The 5,000-nt window shown below is 49.8% G+C and overlaps 1 protein-coding gene across 1 annotated transcript in view; it reads right to left on the reverse strand.

The window, feature by feature from the left end:
* Positions 1-5,000, reverse strand: part of LOC143110033 (prospero homeobox protein 1-like) — a 36,741-nt gene that overhangs the window by 21,241 nt on the left and 10,500 nt on the right. The window lies entirely within an intron of this gene.

Consider the following 5,000-nt stretch of genomic DNA (forward strand, 5'->3'; position numbering starts at 1 on the left):
GAAACTAACTTCACCAAGGTGTCAGTCAATGACAAGACAGTTATATGCAGTTACTTTCACTGTTGACTGACAATGGGTTACCATCGAAAACATATGCTGGAAAAAGCAACACTTACCCAAATATTGCTCAAATGACTGAATAAAAAAACATTTATCCTGCAGAGGAGTTGCTTATATCTCGTGACAGTGCGTCTTCAGCTGTGCTCCATACGTGTCTCTCGCCTCTCCCCTAATCACTTTTAACCGTCATTACCAATTTGCAAATGATGGTGAATAACTAGGCTGCTCATCATAAGATGTACAGTATTTCATAATATCTTTATTCTAATTATGTTTCCCATTGTAATTGTGCAATTTGTAATGCTTTGCATGGATGTGCGCTGGTGTGCGTTCATGGATGATGGAAGGATGGTGCGTTGTGCACCCACCAATATGACTGTTGACAATGCGCTCTTAAAATAACATATAAACAACTCGCCATTGACTTCTGACCAGGTGTACAATAACGATTTTTAGACAATGCGCCAGGCCCCTCCCTATGTTGTTAATTGCCACACCCCTGGGCAATGTTTGAAAAATAAACGTGCAAAATACCGAATTAAACTTTGCACGGGTGGAAAACGAGTTTTACGCCATGCGCCAGTGTGCAAAATACAGCCCTGTGTGTGTGTGTGGAGGAGTGTGTGTGTGTGTGTGTGTGGAGGAGTGTGTGTGTGTGTGTGTGTGTGTGTGTGTGTGTGTGTGTGTGTGTGTGGAGGATTGTGTGTGTGTGTGTGTGTGTGTGTGTGTGTGTGTGTGTGTGTGTGTGTGTGTGTGTGGAGGATTATGTGTGTGTGTGGAGGAGTGTGTGTGTGTGTGTGTGTGTGTGTGTGTATGTGGAGGAGTGTGTGTGTGTGTGTGTGTGTGTGTGTGTGGAGGATTGTGTGTCTGTGTGGAGGAGTGTGTGTGTGTGTGTGTGTGTGTGTGTGTGGAGGAGTGTGTGTGTGTGTGTGTGTGTGTGTGTGTGTGTGGAGGATTGTGTGTGTGTGTAAAGGAGTGTGTGTGTGTGTGTGTGTGTGTGTGTGTGTGTGTGTCTGTGTGTGTGTGGAGGATTGTGTGTGTGTGTGTTTTGGGGTGTGTGTGTGTGTGTGTGGAGGAGAGTGTGTGTGTGTGTGTGTGTGGAGGATTGTGTGTGTGTGTGTGTGGAGGAGAGTGTGTTTGGAGGAGAGTGTGTGTGTGTGTGTGTGTGTATGTGTGTGTGTGTGTGTGTGTGTGGAGGAGTGTGTGTGTGTGTAGAGGAAAGTGTGTGTGTGTGGATTTTGGGTGAGAAACCCGGGAAATATTCCTTATTTTCAATGCTCAATTTTGACAACTATGGAGGAGAGTGTGTGTGTGTGGAGAGTGTGTGTGTGGAGGAGAGTGTGTGTGCGTGGAAAGTGTGTGTGTGTGTGTGTGTGTGGAGGAGTGTGTGTGTGAAGCAGATCTACATATGCTATTTTGAGGTACTCAAAAAAGGCCTCTTATCAGAGAACATAACGTGTGTGTGTGTGTGTGTGTGTGTGTGTGTGTGTGTGTGTGTGTGTGAGTCCTCACACTGACACAGACACACACTTTACAGGCCCCACTCATCCAGCTCAAGAGGAAGATAGAGAGAGCGAACGAGCGGTAGAGAGAGAGAGGAAGAGTTAGAGAGGCAGACAGAGAGAGGGGGATAGAGAGAGAGAGAGGAAGAGAGAAACAGGAGGATAGAGAGGGAGAGAGGGAGGAAGAGAAAAAGACAGAGGGGGATAGAGAGGGAGAGAGGGAGAAAGAGGGGGCATGCTTGGCCAGCAGTATTCTGTCAAGAGAAAAGCCTGATAGAGCACTATCTCTCTCTCTCTCTCTCTCTCTCTCTCTCTCTCTCTCTCTCTCTTCTCCCCTTTCTGTCCCTCTCTCCTCTTCACCCCTGCCCTCTCTCTCTCTTTCACCTCCCTCGTTTCTCTCCCTCCCTCCCTCCCTCCCTCCCTCGTTTCTCTCCCTCTTTTCTCTCCCTCCATCTGCTCATAGAATCGGCCACAATAGCCGCGTCCAGAGCGCGAGGGACAAGCTGCTCTTTTCTAAAGGAACTCCCTCCCCATTCAGACACACACACACACACACACACACACACACACATACACACACAAACTGCTGAGAGACACAATGGCCCAAATAAAGACATGAAATGCACATGAAAGCAACTTTGGACCCATAAATGTAAATATTCATCTTGCTTAAGAATGAAGACTCTGCTGTGAGCAGTGAGATGGTGTGTGTGTTGTGTGTTCTGCTGTGAGATGGTGTGTGTGTTGTGTGTTCTGCTGTGACACGGTGTGTGTGTTGTGTGTTCTGCTGTGAGATGGTGTGTGTGCTGTGTTTAGCTGTGACACGGTGTGTGTGTTGTGTTTAGCTGTGAGATGGTGTGTGTGTTGTGTTTAGCTGTGAGATGGTGTGTGTGTTGTGTGTTCTGCTGTGAGATGGTGTGTGTTGTGTGTTCTGCTGTGAGATGGTGTGTGTGTTGTGTTTAGCTGTGACACGGTGTGTGTGTTGTGTTTAGCTGTGAGATGGTGTGTGTGTTGTGTGTTCTGCTGTGAGATGGTGTGTGTTGTGTGTTCTGCTGTGAGATGGTGTGTGTGTTGTGTTTAGCTGTGACACGGTGTGTGTGTTGTGTTTAGCTGTGAGATGGTGTGTGTGTTGTGTGTTCTGCTGTGAGATGGTGTGTGTGTTGTGTTTAGCTGTGACACAGTGTGTGTGTTGTGTTTAGCTGTGAGATGGTGTGTGTGTTGTGTGTTCTGCTGTGAGATGGTGTGTGTGTTGTGTTTAGCTGTGACACAGTGTGTGTGTTGTGTTTAGCTGTGAGATGGTGTGTGTGTTGTGTGTTCTGCTGTGAGATGGTGTGTGTGTTGTGTTTAGCTGTGACACAGTGTGTGTGTTGTGTTTAGCTGTGAGATGGTGTGTGTGTTGTGTGTTCTGCTGTGAGATGGTGTGTGTGTTGTGTTTAGCTGTGACACAGTGTGTGTGTTGTGTTTAGCTGTGAGATGGTGTGTGTGTTGTGTGTTCTGCTGTGAGATGGTGTGTGTGTTGTGTGTTCTGCTGTGAGATGGTGTGTGTGTTGTGTGTTCTGCTGTGAGATGGTGTGTGTGTTGTGTTTAGCTGTGACACGGTGTGTGTGTTGTGTTTAGCTGTGAGATGGTGTGTGTGTTGTGTTTAGTTGTGTTGTTGTTTGTTGTTCCCAAAGTATGAAGATCACAGAGAACTAAATGCTGAGGCTGAATGCAGACAAGAGAGAACAAGGTTCTCCTCTCCCCCAGTGCTAGAACAGACAAGGTTCTCCTCTCCCCCAGTGCTAGAACACGAGACAAGGTTCTCCTCTCCCCCAGTGCTAGAACAGACAAGGTTCTCCTCTCCCCCAGTGCTAGAACACGAGACAAGGTTCTCCTCTCCCCCAGTGCTAGAACACGAGACAAGGTTCTCCTCTCCCCCAGTGCTAGAACAGACAAGGTTCTCCTCTCCCCCAGTGCTAGAACACGAGACAAGGTTCTCCTCTCCCCCAGTGCTAGAACACAAGACAAGGTTCTCCTCTCCCCCAGTGCTAGAACACGAGACAAGGTTCTCCTCTCCCCCAGTGCTAGAACAGCTAAATGAGGGATACTTCTCTTCCTCACTCTAAGAACAACTGAATGACGAACGGTTCTGCATGCTAGAACAGCTGAATGAGGAACGGTTCTGCATGCTAGAACAGCTGAATGAGGAACGGTTCTGCATGCTAGAACAGCTGCCCAGACTGCAGCATGTGCAAAGGTCACTGTCGCCATGGCGTCCACCTCCACATCCCCCTGGCTGACCGCTACGCTCAGCTCTCCTCTACGGCGAGTGTGTGTGCGTGGTGACGAGTGTGTGTGCGTGGTGGAGAGTGTGTGTGTGGTGGAGAGTGTGTGTGTGTGGTGGAGAGTGTGTGTGTGTGGTGGAGAGTGTGTGTGTGAGTGTGTGGTGGAGAGAGTGTGTGTGTGTGGTGGAGAGTGTGTGTGTGGTGGAGAGTGTGTGTGTGTGTGTGTGTGTGTGTGTGGTGGAGAGTGTGTGTGTGGTGGAGAGTGTGTGTGTGTGTGTGTGTGTGTGGTGGAGAGTGTGTGTGTGTGGTGGAGAGTGTGTGTGTGTGGTGGAGAGTGTGTGTGTGTGGTGGAGAGTGTGTGTATGTGTGTGTGTGGTGGAGAGTGTGAGTGTGTGTGGTGGAGAGAGTGTGTGTGTGTGGTGGAGAGAGTGTGTGTGTGTGGTGGAGAGTGTGTGTGTGTGGTGGAGAGTGTGTGTGTGTGGTGGAGGAGAGTGTGTGTGTGTGTGGTGGAGAGTGTGAGTGTGTGTGGTGGAGAGTGTGTGTGTGTGTGGTGGAGAGTGTGTGTGGAGGAGAGTGTGTGTGTGGTGGAGAGTGTGTGTGTGTGGTGGAGGAGAGTGTGTGTGTGTGGTGGAGAGTGTGTGTGCGTGTGTGGTGGAGAGTGTGTGTGTGTGGTGGAGTGTGTGTGTGTGGTGGAGTGTGTGTGTGTGTGTGGTAGAGAGTGTGTGTGTGTGCCTCCTCTGTGGCGGGACAAAGAGCCCTCACCGTGTCCTTTAAGCTGCGGCTCAGCAGAGACAGGGTCAGACCCCCCCCCCACACACACACACACACACTCCCTCTTTGTGCTCCTGTCAGCAAACACGCTGCTGCCAATAATCTACGGGACAGGACGAGACATGCACACACACACACACACACACACACACACACACACACACACACACACACACACTCGTTCACCTGCCCTCCTCTGTTCTCTACAGCACCCCCCCTTCCAGCTCCCAGATGACCTTTGACCTCATCATGACCCCTGGATGACCGCGGGCTTCCAGCCGAGCTGCCCGAGGCAGTGTACCCAGCTGCTGCTGCTAGCAGACGAGACACACACACACACACACACACACACATACACACACACACACACACACACCTGATGGACACACCTCTGTCCGCTGGC

Source organism: Alosa pseudoharengus, unplaced genomic scaffold (genome assembly GCF_046254945.1).
Source record: "Alosa pseudoharengus isolate Yale_2024_CS ecotype anadromous, Long Island Sound unplaced genomic scaffold, YU_APseudo_1.1 YU_APseudo_1.1_scf_7, whole genome shotgun sequence".
In the NCBI taxonomy this organism is placed as follows: domain Eukaryota; kingdom Metazoa; phylum Chordata; class Actinopteri; order Clupeiformes; family Clupeidae; genus Alosa; species Alosa pseudoharengus.